A 13074-nucleotide genomic window follows, 5' to 3' on the forward strand; every position below is an offset into this window, starting at 1 on the left:
GGTTCAGCAAACTTTTTCTGAAAAGAGTCATAAAGTAAACATTTTAGGCTTTGTGGACCATCAGGTCTCTCACAACTACTCAACTCCACATTTGCAGCATGAGAACAGCCATAGACAATACCAAAAAAAAAAAAAAAAAAAGCACATGGCTATGTTTCAATAAAACTTTATCTACAAAAACAAGTAGTGGGCCACATTTGGCCCGCTAGCAAGAGTTTGCTGATTCTTGGTTTAGAGCAAGATCTCTGCCGTCGGACATGTAGCAGGAATGACAGCTATCAAAGGAGAGAAGGGAACCCTAAAACCATAAAGTGTTGTAAACAAACTCTCTATGAAGTGGAGGACTTACACAAGGCCCTCCAGGAGAGGGATATAAGGATCAGATAGCCACCTTCTGAAGCTGTCATTGGCCTTTCCAGGCAAAAGTGGCTGGCTTTTGCTCTGCTCTTAGCAAGTTTTGTGCAATCCTCCATTAGAGTCTTTGGAGGCACCCCTGAGGTCACTGACTGCTGACGTCTGTCCCCACTCCTTGGGGAGCCTCTCCTTCTGGGATCCCAGGACCCCAAACAGGGCTGGGCTCATGTTAGGTGATTAATAGGTATTGCTCTCATGTATTTTTCAGTGTTTAGGATTCTGAACAGGCAAAGAAACAGCTCTGCTGTTGACAACCCCGAGCTCTGCCAAGCCAGTCCAGTTTCCAGGGAGTTTTGGATGGATCCTCCAAAACCGCTATTGACAGCCTTCTTTTCACTGCAGTCCCTAAGCCGGATCTCCACCATTCTGAGGAATATCTGTTCCCTTTATTCCTCAGGGTCAAGGACTGATCCTGGTAATGCTTACAGGATGTTCTTGAATAACCAACTGCCCTCTGACTATTAAGTGAATAATCTTCTTTTACTCATGAAAATGAAAAACAAGAGAAAATGCCAAAGTCCAACAATCTGAGCATGGCAAGTGTCTAGTGGATGGAGGTCAGGCCACTGTGCACAGACCCAGATAAACAAAGGGAGTGCAAGCCAGACAGCTAGCTTTCCATCACCTACTGGGTAGGCATTCTCTAACACCTTCCTGGCACAGTCTAGAAGGGAAGTGCCAAATGGGGACACAGCCGACATCCACCCCAACTCCATAGACACAGATCAATTGACCTGGCACCTGGTTCATCTCTTATTTGAATTGCTTTTGAAAGCTCAGGGTAGGAAAAGCCAACAGACTCTGCAATGCAATGTGCTATTGGTCTTCGTCAAATGTACTTCAGCTGTCTGCCTCTCCATTATGGTGAGTCATTCTCTACTGGGCTGCTGTGTGGGAGAGGGGGGAGGAGGTCTCTTTACAAACTAGGTCTTTGTGCAAGCTGGGCATTATTGCACACTTCTGTCTAAGCCAGAGTCAGGAGTGCGGCAGAAGGGAAGAATGGGGGCCTGGGAGAGGAAAAACAAAACTAGCATATATCAGTGCACGGGTAAATGTAGTACCTGACACTGATACACAAGAGCACATTGAATTCCCACAAAAAGCCTGGCTTCTTCATGCCAGAGCAATTCCCTACCCCAGATCCTAGGTGTGAAAGCAATTACCAGGTTTTGCTCAATCTCCACAAACCTCTTGACGTTCTGTCTCTGCCTCATGCTGTCCCTAAGACCAGTCAGCACTTGCTATGTTGGCACCTCCAACTTGGTTTTCTCTCTTTTGCCACAGGACCTTTGTACACACTATTCTCATTATCTGGAACTCTCTTCTGCTGGTTCCTTAGCCTCCAGCTTTTTATCTAAGTAACTCAATATTTAGATCTCAGTTCCAGTTTTCTTCACCAGGAAAGCCTTACCTAACTCTGAAGTGTAGATCAAGTATTTTAGTTTCAGGTTGCTTTCTTCTCTTCAAACCACAGTTTGTGATTGCATTTTTATTGGTGATAAGTAAGTAGGTAATGTAGTGTCTTATCCCTATCATTAGTATAGTTTCTGTCCCCAGAGCTGAACTACTAGGGTTTAACTACCTACAACACCTACCAGCTATATGACACGGGCAAATCACTACATCTCTGTGAGCTTGCATCTATAAAATGGGGGTTAGAGTGGTATCAGTGTCATAGAGTCGTAGGGATGCTGAAGTGCGTGACACCCTTTGAGGTGTTCCTGTTGATACTTCTTCTTGGTGTCGATGCTTGCTTGGGTTTCTGTAGTCACAGATGCAGCCAAGACCTTGACTTATCCTACTCCTGACTTCCTGCTTTGAGCAACTGGTTTTGCTGTTCATTCTGGTTCATTCTGGCCTGGTCAGTCTATGATTTTTTTTCTCTTCAATCCCTGACCCCATTTCTAGCCCCAACGCTCAAGTGAACTAATCCTGACTTGAGTCCAGATTGTGAGCGCTGCTCCAGAGGAAAGAGAGAGAGAGAAAGGTGACCACAAGATGGAATTGGACAGATGCAAGTTCTAACCCATAGACATGCTTCCACCCATGGGCTGTAGTCAGTGAGGGGCCAAGAGCTGATAGGCAGATCAGTATGTGGAGACACTAAAAAATTCTGCCCTCATGGCGTCTGGTCAGGCAACATTCTGTCACACACTTGATGGATGGCCTGAGCCCTTTGGTCCTGAAAACAGCACTGAGGAGAATTACGTTAGTGGAGGGTTTTCCACTATAATCATTCTTCTATTATCATGTTATGATTATATGTTTACATGAGGTGATTATTTTATAATTAGTTTTTGATTATAAGAGCAATATAAATGTATGTGGCTTTAAAGTCACACTGATCAGATTCCCAGAAAAGTTATTAAAAAACTCTCCTCCAACTTACAGACACACACATATCCCATCCCTCCTGGGGGTTGTTCTACTCTCCTTCTAGAAAAATTTTTGACAAACATGGAATTTATGTAAAAACATGTATCATACATCCCTTCCTACACAAATGATATGCATATTACCCTACACAAAAGCACTTTTTTTTGAGAGGGAGAGAGAGAGAGATCATGTGGGTTGGGGGGTGGGGAGAGGGAGAGAGAATCCCAAGCAGGCTCCACACCCAGTATGGCACGTGACATGTGGCTCAACCTCATCACCCAGAGATCATGACCTGAACCAAAATCAAGAGTCAGATACCCAACAACTATACCACCCAGGCACCCCCAGAGCACTTCTTTTAATAAAGCTGTAACTTTGTTTCATCTTAAAAGATGAATACAGATTGAAGGAGAAACAGACATTCAAAATACCACTTGTCAACCTGTGCTGATTCCTCAAAAATTACTGATATACAACTCATTCTTCACAAGGTAATAAAATTCCATTCAGAAAGTTCAGAAAAAATCATCACTGTAAAACCAAAGGAAATTTTGTTCTTAAATAGATATTTAATAGTACTTGTACAGAGTAGGCATTTGCCGCATGTTAGATATTGTCACTGCCACTATTGTTATCGTTTTTAGCATATTTTAGAAGGGAAAGCTACCTGAGAGCAGCTCATTACTCCTTCCTTTATGCCACTACTGACCCTTGTATATTTACTGTAGTCACATCAGCAGTTCTAGATTTATCATTGTGTGTTTGTATTTATTTCCTTTGGAGTCTCATTTCCCTTTCAAGCTCCCCAGGCTCCACAGTGCCTGGGAAATGATACATGATTGGTCTTTTCACTGTCAATCCTTTTGTAAACATTCAACTTCCAATCTTAAATATAAATAGGGAGCCAAGGATCATGAGACTTGAGGAGAGCTAAGTCATAGGCTCCAGGCTTTTCTCCAACACAGGAAAGAGATGAAGAGAAAAATCAGCATGATGGTGGAAGTTAGTTTCAGGACAATAGCTCTGCCTAGAAAGAAACCAGAAGAGATGGAGAAAAAGAACAGCATCATCTCTAAAAGAAAAGTATAATTAATAGGTCAAGAGGTGCTTGACAATATTGAGGGGGAATTTTACAGCTCTGTAAGTGAATCTGGTTATAAATTTTTTCAAAAACCCCAAGGGACTAAAAAATAGCACAATCATCGGCTCCAGGAAAACAAGAAGTTCTATAAGAAAGCAAATTAAATAAACAATGCTTGCATATTTATGAAAGTATAAACAGAAAGTAATAACTTAACCAAACAGGCTATAAATATACTTGGAAGACAGTAGTAAGGGGAAACTGAGATAGGAGAGAAGTATAATAAAACTTATTTTCCAGAGTATGAAGTCAGTAGATAATGTCTATAAAATTGGAAGGAAAAAAATAAGAAATATTTGTAAAAGAATATTACTTAGACATTGTAAACATTCCTCAAAAAATTAAAAATTGAATTAACATATGACCCAGCAATTCCACTTCTGGGTATACATTCAAAAGAAATGAAAGCAGGATCTCAAAAAGATATTTGTATACCCATGTTCACTGCAGCATTATTCATAATAGTGAAGACATGGAAATAAACCAAGTATCTATCCATGAATGAAGGGATAAAGAAAATGTGGTACATACATACATTGAAATATTACATAGCCTTAAAAAGGGAAGGAAATTCTATAATTTGCATCAAAACAGATGAGCCTGGAGGATGTTATGCTAACTGAAAGAAACCAGTTACAAAAAGACAAATACTGTATGATTCTACTTATATGAGATATCTAGTCAAAGTCATAGAAACAAGAATCCTAGAGGAAAACATAGGCAGTAACCTCCTCAACATTGGCCACAGCAACTTCTTTCAAGATATGTCTCCAAAGGCAAAGGAAACAAAAGTAAAAATGAATTTTTGGGACTTCATCAAGATCAAAAGCTTCTACACAGCAAAGGAAACAGTCAACAAAACAAAGAGGCAACCCACAGAATGGGAGGAGATATTTGCAAATGACAGTACAGACAAGGGCTGATATCCAAGATCTATAAAGAACTCCTCAAACTCAACACACACAAAACAGATAATCATGTCAAAAAATGGGCAGAAGATTTGAACAGACACTTCTCCAATGAAGACATACAAATGGCTAACAGATACACAAAAAAATGTTCATCATCACTAGCCATCAGGGAGATTCAAATTAAAACCACATTGAGATACCACCTTCCACCACTTAGAATGGCCAAAATTAACAAGAGAATAAACAATGTGTGTTGGAGAGGATGTGGAGAAAGGGGAACCCTCTTACACTGTTGGTGGGAATGCAAGTTGGTGCAGCCGCTTTGGAAAACAGTGTGGATATTCCTCAAGAAATTAAAAATTGAGCTTCCCTATGACCCTGCAATTGCACTCCTGGGTATTTACCCCAAAGATACCGATGTAGTGAAAAGAAGGGCCATCTGTACCCCAGTGTTCATAGCCGCAATGGCCACAGTTGCCAAACTGTAGAAAGAACCAATATGACCTTCAACAGAGGAATGGATAAGGAAGATGTGGTCCATGTATACTATGGAGTACTATGCCTCCATCAGAAAGGATGAATACCCAACTTTTGTATCAACATGGACGGGACTGGAAGAGATCATGCTGAGTGAAATAAGTCAAGCAGAGAGAGTTAATTATCATATGGTTTCACTTATTTGTGGAGCATAACAAATAGAATGGAGGACATGGGGAGATGGAGAGGAAAAGGGAGTTGGGGAAAATTGGAGAAGACGAACCATGAGATACTGTGGACTCTAAGAAACAATCTGAGGGTTTTGGAGGGGAGAGGGGTAGGAGGTTGGGTGAGCCTGGTGGTGGGTATTATGGAGGGCACGTATTGCATGGAGCACTGGGTGTGGTGCATAAACAATGAATTTTGAAACACTGAAAAGAAATTTTAAAAAAAGTCATAGAAACAGAAGTAGAATTGTGGTTGCCAGGGCCAGGTGGGGGAGATAGAGAGATGGAGAGTTGTTCAATGGGTATAGAGTTTTAATTTTGCAAGATGAAAAAGTTCTAGAGATGTTGCACAGCAATGTAAACACAGTTAACACCACTGAACTGTACTTAAAAATGGCTAAGAAGGTGAATTTTATGTTATGCTTTTTTATTCCATTAAAAAAACCCTCATTGAACAGTTAAAACTTAACAGTACAGTTAAAATGTGTGCATTTTATTGTGTGTAAATTATAGCTTTAAGAATTTGAGAAAGGCAGAAATAAAGCATGTTACTTAGAGAAAACTAGGAGAAATGGCTTTTTTTTCCCAAAAAGCTTTAAGTTTAAATTCAATTAGCCAACATACAGTACATCATTAGTTTCAGAAGTAGTGTTCAATGATTCATCAGTTGCTTATAATACCCAGTGCTCATCACATCACGTGCCCTCCTTAATGCCCATTAACCAGTTTTAAAGAAACCTCTTAAAGATGCATTCTCTGGTGATGCGGATGGGAAGGGCAGGAACTACGAGTTCATATTACAATTAAGTCTTAAATATTAAATCATGGTCATATATTACCCAGAAAAAAATAAACATTTAAATTTAAAATATTCATTCAAGGACATGAGTCAACACTGAGCTTTCAATGGAAAAAGGGGTCAAGGTTGTAAGTCACGAAATACAAAAAGCTAATGAAAATAAGGAAAAGCATTTCAACTTATTAGTAACCAAAGAAATCCAGTGATAAACTGTTTTTCTATGAAAATAGCAGATATTAATAAAAACTCATATAATTCGAGGATGGCATGGATGGAGAGAGATGAGTTTCATACGTTGTTGGTGCAAACTTCCAAGAGGGCGGTTAGTTTGAGAATGTATGGTGGGTCTTTAAAGATATTCATGATCTTTGACCCAATGGCTCTATTTTAAAATATCATCAGAAACACAAAAATCAAAGGATTAGATCAGAGACATGAACAAAAAAAATCATATACAAAAGTGTTCACCACTGCACTACTGTTTACAATATTTTATTATGAAAAATTTCAAACACAGAAAAGTTGAAAGTACAATGAACTCCCATAGTTGCCTGGATTCAACTATTAATAGCATTTTGCCCTGTTTGAAAGTTGCCCATATCTTGAAACTTCATCCTCAGTATCTTATGCCAATGATATTTATAATAGCAAAATTTTAGAAAGAACCACAAGTACAGCAGCAAAGGAATGCTGTGTAGGTTGTAAGATATTATTCAGACATTAAAATGATCCTTATGATGCATTTGCAATTACCTTGAAATGCTTATAGCATGTTGCTACATAAATAAAGCAGAAGTCAAACTGTATGACCTCAATTACAAAACACCACGAGTTAACAGTAGGTCTCTCTGGGTATTGGGATTATAGGTCATTTTTACTTTTTATATTATCTTTTTTTCTTTAGTTTTTTGCAAAAACAACAAAACTTCCCAAATGACATTTTAGCAAGAAAAAAAAAAGTCCCAGAAAAGTGATTTGTCCATTCAATGATTATTACATTGTACATTCTTCCCCATGTGTAATGCTGTGTGAAACATGTCGCCATCCCCACTACTAATCCCATCTCTGAAATCAAAACACCAGTTTGCAGAAGCTGTAGTAAAGTCTGCAGTGTGTTCCTCTAGCCTTTTGTAGTAAAATCTGCAGTGAGTTCTTCTAGCCTTTTGTCGACTGCTCGCCTTTGAGAGAAATTTGTGGACGGCACATCATGGATCAGAAGCTAGGAGTAAGTTCCTATCTGGGTCAATCCGAGACTGTGTTTATTACTCTTTTTCCAGTTTGTGATGACCCTGGAAGTTGTCCTGAATCCCAACTGGTTGCATCTCTTTACTGGCCTGAATTGCTCTCCCTCATTCCTGCCTGTCCAGTGCACACATGCCCCCTGGAAGGTCTTGCCTGAATCTGGAGCACCTGATACCCTTGAGGAAGGAGAAAGGTGCCTCTCCAGCTAGGGGTCCCCAAGTGCTGCACATGCTCTCCTGTGCAGAGAGTCACTGGTCTCCTTTTTTGCACCCCCACACTAGACTCAGCTCTTTCCCCCACCCCACCCCCCGCCATGGATTTTATTTATTTATTTGAGAGAGAGAGAGCTTGAGAGAGAGGCAGCACAAGCAGGGGGAGGATGAGAGGGAGGAGGAGCAGCAGACTCCCTGCTGAGCAGGGAGCCCAATCACAATGTGGGACTCGATCCTAATGATGTGGGGCTCGATCCCAGGACCCTGGGATCATGATCTGAACCAAAGGCAGACACTTAACCTACTGAGCCATTCAGGCTCCCCTAGACTCTTAGCTCTTAGGAAGAGGCCTGCCTGACCTCGTTGTCTGCAGAAACTAGAAGAGAAAGGGAGGGCTCCATCACCAGGACTTTGAATTCCTACTCTGTTGCTTAGAAGGTCATTCCTTTTTCCTGGAAACGATTTAAAATTACTCCAAAACATCCTGTGGCCTTTGGGGGATTCTTAGCCTCACCGAGAGAAATTCAGGAAAAAGCTGTGGCTTCCCATCTGACCACTGAGCAAGAGCTTGGGATTTTTGTCGTCTCTGATCACGTGCCTCAGGAGGGGCAACTTTTTATCTTTCAGAGACAAACAGTTTGGGATGATATGGGTGGTCTTCTAGAAGCCTTCAGGGGGAGGAAGCAGCAGGGCAGACCTCCGAAACGCAAGTTCCTTCTGAGCCAACAGTGAGCTGAATCCACTCTCAGCAGGTTCACCTCCTCTCTGGGCTTGCTCTCCATCTGTGAAATGTTAAGTCTGGACTTGGTGACTTCTCAGGTCCCTTCAATGGGAGTCACAGCCGGCGACCCTCACCTGAGCCCAGGATAGGAGTACAGAGGATGCCCTCTACCCAGATACCTAGAGAACTCCGAACAAATCCAGAAGAAGGAAATTCAGAGCATGTCTGGACCCTAGTCAGGCTACACCCTCCCCCTAGAATGGATGAATGCCCTCAGGCTCAGTCTCCCCTTGTTTCCTTGTGTGACCCTGGCTGGGGGATTTCTGACTGCTGCTTATTCCCCGGGGAAAGAAGGGCTTTCACTTCCATGGAGACTGGTTTGGGGTTTGATGTTTTTGAATCATTTTCAAAAACAGAACAGGGACATTGATTCACCTCCCCGCCCCCCCCCCGCCCCCGCCCAGCCTGTGTCTCAGCCTCCTTCACAGAATCACAGAATCGTCACCAAAGAGCAGAGGTAAAATGGGGCAGGAAGACAGGGCATCATTCAGAAGAGAACAGATTTATATAAAGGTCCCTCCAAACGTGGCTATTTTGAAACACTTAGGCTGCTGCGGAGTTCGAGAGGATGTCGTGCCGGAATGAGCACTTCCTGTGACAGAACAGGAGAAATAATTACCCCACAGCTCTCCGGCTGACGGTGCTATGGAAACCGATGGCACCCCCCCGCCCCCGCACACGGCCTGTGACAAACGCCAACTGAATTTCAAAAGGCATAATTTTGCTAAATAAATAAATAAATAAAATAATAGTAATAATACTAAAAATCATCTACTTTCTTTATAGGACATTTATGACTTTCCTCTTCATGTGCTTAAATTTTTTTTCACTGCTGAAATCCAGGGCCCAGAGACTTGAGGTCTCAACTATTCAGTAGGAAATATCCCAAACTTTGACTATTACTCATGTGTGAAAAAACAGAGGGCGGGCAAAGGAGAGTTCTAGCTTTATACTCTAACTGAAAGTAAAACGGAGACCCTAATCCAGCGCCCTTACCAGTGGCCTTTATTAACAACGGCTCGGGCCGCGGCCCACAGACCCGCTCGGGCCGCACTGCGTGGTGAAAGCCTGAGAGAGGGGCCGGCCTTGACCTGTGGCATCAGTTCGGGTCCCTTGTTGGTGCCTCTGAACGGTCTTCCACACTGATTTCCTCTGACCTCTAGCGTCGTTTGAAAACAGATGATGTTTTGCTATGGAAAGTTCTGCTCTTGGAAAGATGCCCAAGCTTTTGATATGGGAAAATTTTTACATCTATTGCTTCATAATTCCCAGCACACATCATCATCACCTCCCCCCGCATACACACACTTTTGGATACTTTAGTTCACCCTACCAAAAATAAATTAAATGCAACAAAGGGTCCGACGCGCACTTGAAAGACAAGCCCCCAAAACATCCAACCCTGCAAACCAGCAGAGGCTCGCGTCCCCAGCCCCACCGCGCGGCCCTGAGAGAAAGGGCTCTCAAGGGGCTCGCGCTTGGACTCACCGGAGCAGGACCCAGCTTCCGGCAGCCGAGGGACCCCAGACTTCGATGGAGGAGACGCTCCCACTTGTATTAAAGCGTGGGTGGCTGAGCGGCAAGCACGACTCCACACACACACCTGAGAGACAAGCACTGACCCGAGGCTGGTGGGCGCCATCTTGGCGTGCTCCCCTTCGTGCTGGAGCTGGAGCGTTTCAGTCAACCCGGTGTTCATTATGCTCAGCTGGTGCCCAGGTTTTTGCAGCCGCAGCTGTCTAGTGGATGCGTCCTGATCACCTGGCTCCGGAGGCCAGGGGGAGCTTGTGTTCCTGGTCCCATGGGACTGTAATAATCCGTGTCACCTAGGAAGGAGCTCAGAACCCCGTCGGGCACCCTGATTTTGGGCAGTGTTACAAGGGGACACCTAATATGGCCAGTGGAGCTTATGTGCATGTGTCCCAGAGGACTGTTACCAAAGGAGAAAGAGTTCTTACCCAGGAGCTTAGTCTTTCTAAGAGGCCTGTACCTGGGGCGCCTGGTGAGGCTCAATCCTTAGGCCTAGGCCTTTGACTCAGGCCATGATCCCAGGGTTCTAGGATGGAACCCCGCACCAGGCTCCCTGCTCTTCTGGAAGCTTGCTGCTCCCTCTCCCACTCCCCCTGCTTGTGTTTCCTCTCTCACTGTGTTTCTCTGTCAGATAAATAAACAAATCTTGTTTTTAATTTTTTAAAAAAATTGATTTATTTGACAGAGATCACAAGTAGGCAGAGAGGCAGACAGAGTGAGTGGGGGAGGCAGGCTCCCCGCTGAGCAGAGAGCCCAATGTGGGTCTCAATCCCAGAACCCTGGGATCATTACCCCAGCCGAAGGCAGAGGCTTTAAACCCACTGAGCCACCCAGGTGCCCCAAATAAAATCTTTAAAAAAAAAAAAAAAGGCCTTTAGCTAATCATCATGGCTGCACCTGAGGGGCAGATTTCTAACTAAAAAAACACCCCCAACAACAACAACAAAGGGACTTTATTTCACATGGGGGGGGGGGACCAGCAGTGCTCTAGTTTCTTGAGTTGGAAGATAAGGGTTTGCTCTGCTCTTTCCCTACAGGGGAAGCCTTCGCATTCCCTCCCCGCCTCCCTTGCTCCCTGGGACTCCTCTGGCTGTTCAGATCCTAAGACACTGAGTGACTGGGTTGTGTTCGCTATTCACCGGGGACAAGGGTGCTAGGAGTTAGTGGCTTTCTCTTCTTCTACGTGTTACTAAAGCAATAAACAGGTTCAGGGCAGACCAGCTCATCCTCCCTTCTCAGTGGGGAGAGCCCTGAGGTCTTGGCTGGCTCAGGAGGGAGCCTGGCAATTTCTCTCTCCTCAACTCCTCTAGGGACCATGTGGGGGCTCTTCTCTCCTTTGCTGCCAGCTAGAAGGTGATGAAATCTGAGATTGGGTTTGCACTTCAGAGGAAACTAAGGGACTTCCCCTCAGGATTCAGGTATTGGCTACATTCTCTGACCCTTTCCACTCTCATTTTGCAAACTGGCACTTCCCTGACTTTAACAGCATCAGAATCATGGAAGAGTGAAAACCCAGACTGCTGGGTCCCAACCAGAGGGTCTGATTCAGTAGGTCTGGAGTGGGACCTTTGAGTCTGCATTTCTAATAAGTTCCCAGGTTAGGCTGATGCTGCTGGGTGGAACCACATTTTGAAAATCACCGACCTAGACTTTTGCAGACACAAGCCCAGCTTAGGATAGAATCATAGTTTGCTTTCTTTTACACAGTTTCTGGGCACCTATCTGAAGACCATCCAAACCTCACTCTGACTCCTAAAAAGAGAAATCACTAAATGATCCCAGAAATAGATGATGGGTTTTATGGCGTAATAACAAGGAACTCAAAGCTTTTTAACCCAGAGAAGATAAGGTCAAAGCATCTCAGAGGGGAAGGTGACCACATGTCTTTCACAGATGGTTAACAAGGCTTCAGTGGCTGGGAGAGAGGGTTTGGCAGACATTAAGGAAAGCTATCCAAGCTGCAGAGACGATTAAGCAAGTACGCCATGGGAGCCTGTGGAAACCCTATCCCCTGAGGTCTCTAAAAGAAGGATCAATGACCATCTTCCTTGGACAACTTGCACTGGAGACAAATACACATTTCTGGAAGCAAGGCAAGTGATTTGACCCTCATTCTTTTCCAGGAACCGTGCTAAGTGCTTTATTTTATCTTATTTTCTTCTTAGAACAATTCTATAAAGTCAGTGCCAGTATTAATGCCATCTTATAAATGAGGCTGAGGCCATGAAGGCCTCTTGCTCATTCCCCTGGGAAGGATTTAAACCCAGGGTATGATTCTGCATCCCAATTTTAACTAATACATGAAGCTATAATTAGCATGGCATTTTGCATTTTCAGATCAAAGAGTCATCCCCATCCCTGGAGGATGGGAGGAGGAAAGCTCCCTGTAACCTGCAGATAAGATCTGACAGGTTTTAGTGAGTGGGACAAAGGGGTATTGGAAGAAGGAAGGCACTGGTCAACAATGGAAAATTCTGGAGATCCCAGGGGTAAATTATACCCAAGAGGGTGGACAGAAAGGAGAAGCAGCTCAGTTTGTCTCTATCACAGTTTTGCTTGGGTCAGATCTGCTATTATTAAGGTACTGAGTGTAGCCAATATAAAAAAAACTCAAATTCAACAGTGGCTCTGTCAAGATGGATGTTTACTTCCCTTCGATGTGAAAATTCATGCTGGTAGGGCCGTTTCCTTTGCGCAGCTGTCAGGGCCCAGGCTCCTTTGGTCTCATTGCCCTGGCACCTGCATCCTGTGACTCCATCCTGCAGTTTGATGGATGCCCCAGGTCCACTGCCCTGTCCCCGTTCTCAGGACCAGGTCCAGAAGTCGCACCTGTCCCTTTCACTTCTATACCTTTGGCTGGAACTTAATCGTATGGTCACAGCTAGCTAGCTTTGACATGGGCTCCAAAGCGTAGTTTGGTAGCTGAAAATAAAAGCTTCTGTTATTCTGGGAGATTGGGAAAAT

At 43.6% G+C, this 13074-nt stretch overlaps 1 long non-coding RNA gene across 3 annotated transcripts in view; it reads left to right on the forward strand.

Moving 5' to 3' along the window:
• Positions 1–997: 997 nt before the first annotated feature.
• LOC309860603 overlaps positions 998–13074 on the forward strand; it is a 69677-nt gene continuing 57600 nt past the window's right edge. For all 3 annotated transcript variants that reach the window (XR_014309481.1, XR_014309482.1, XR_014309483.1), the window contains exon 1: positions 998–1278. This is a non-coding gene — a long non-coding RNA (uncharacterized lncRNA). The remainder of the gene's footprint in view (positions 1279–13074) is intronic.

This window comes from Mustela nivalis (assembly GCF_964662115.1).
Source record: "Mustela nivalis genome assembly, chromosome: 2".
NCBI lineage: Eukaryota > Metazoa > Chordata > Mammalia > Carnivora > Mustelidae > Mustela > Mustela nivalis.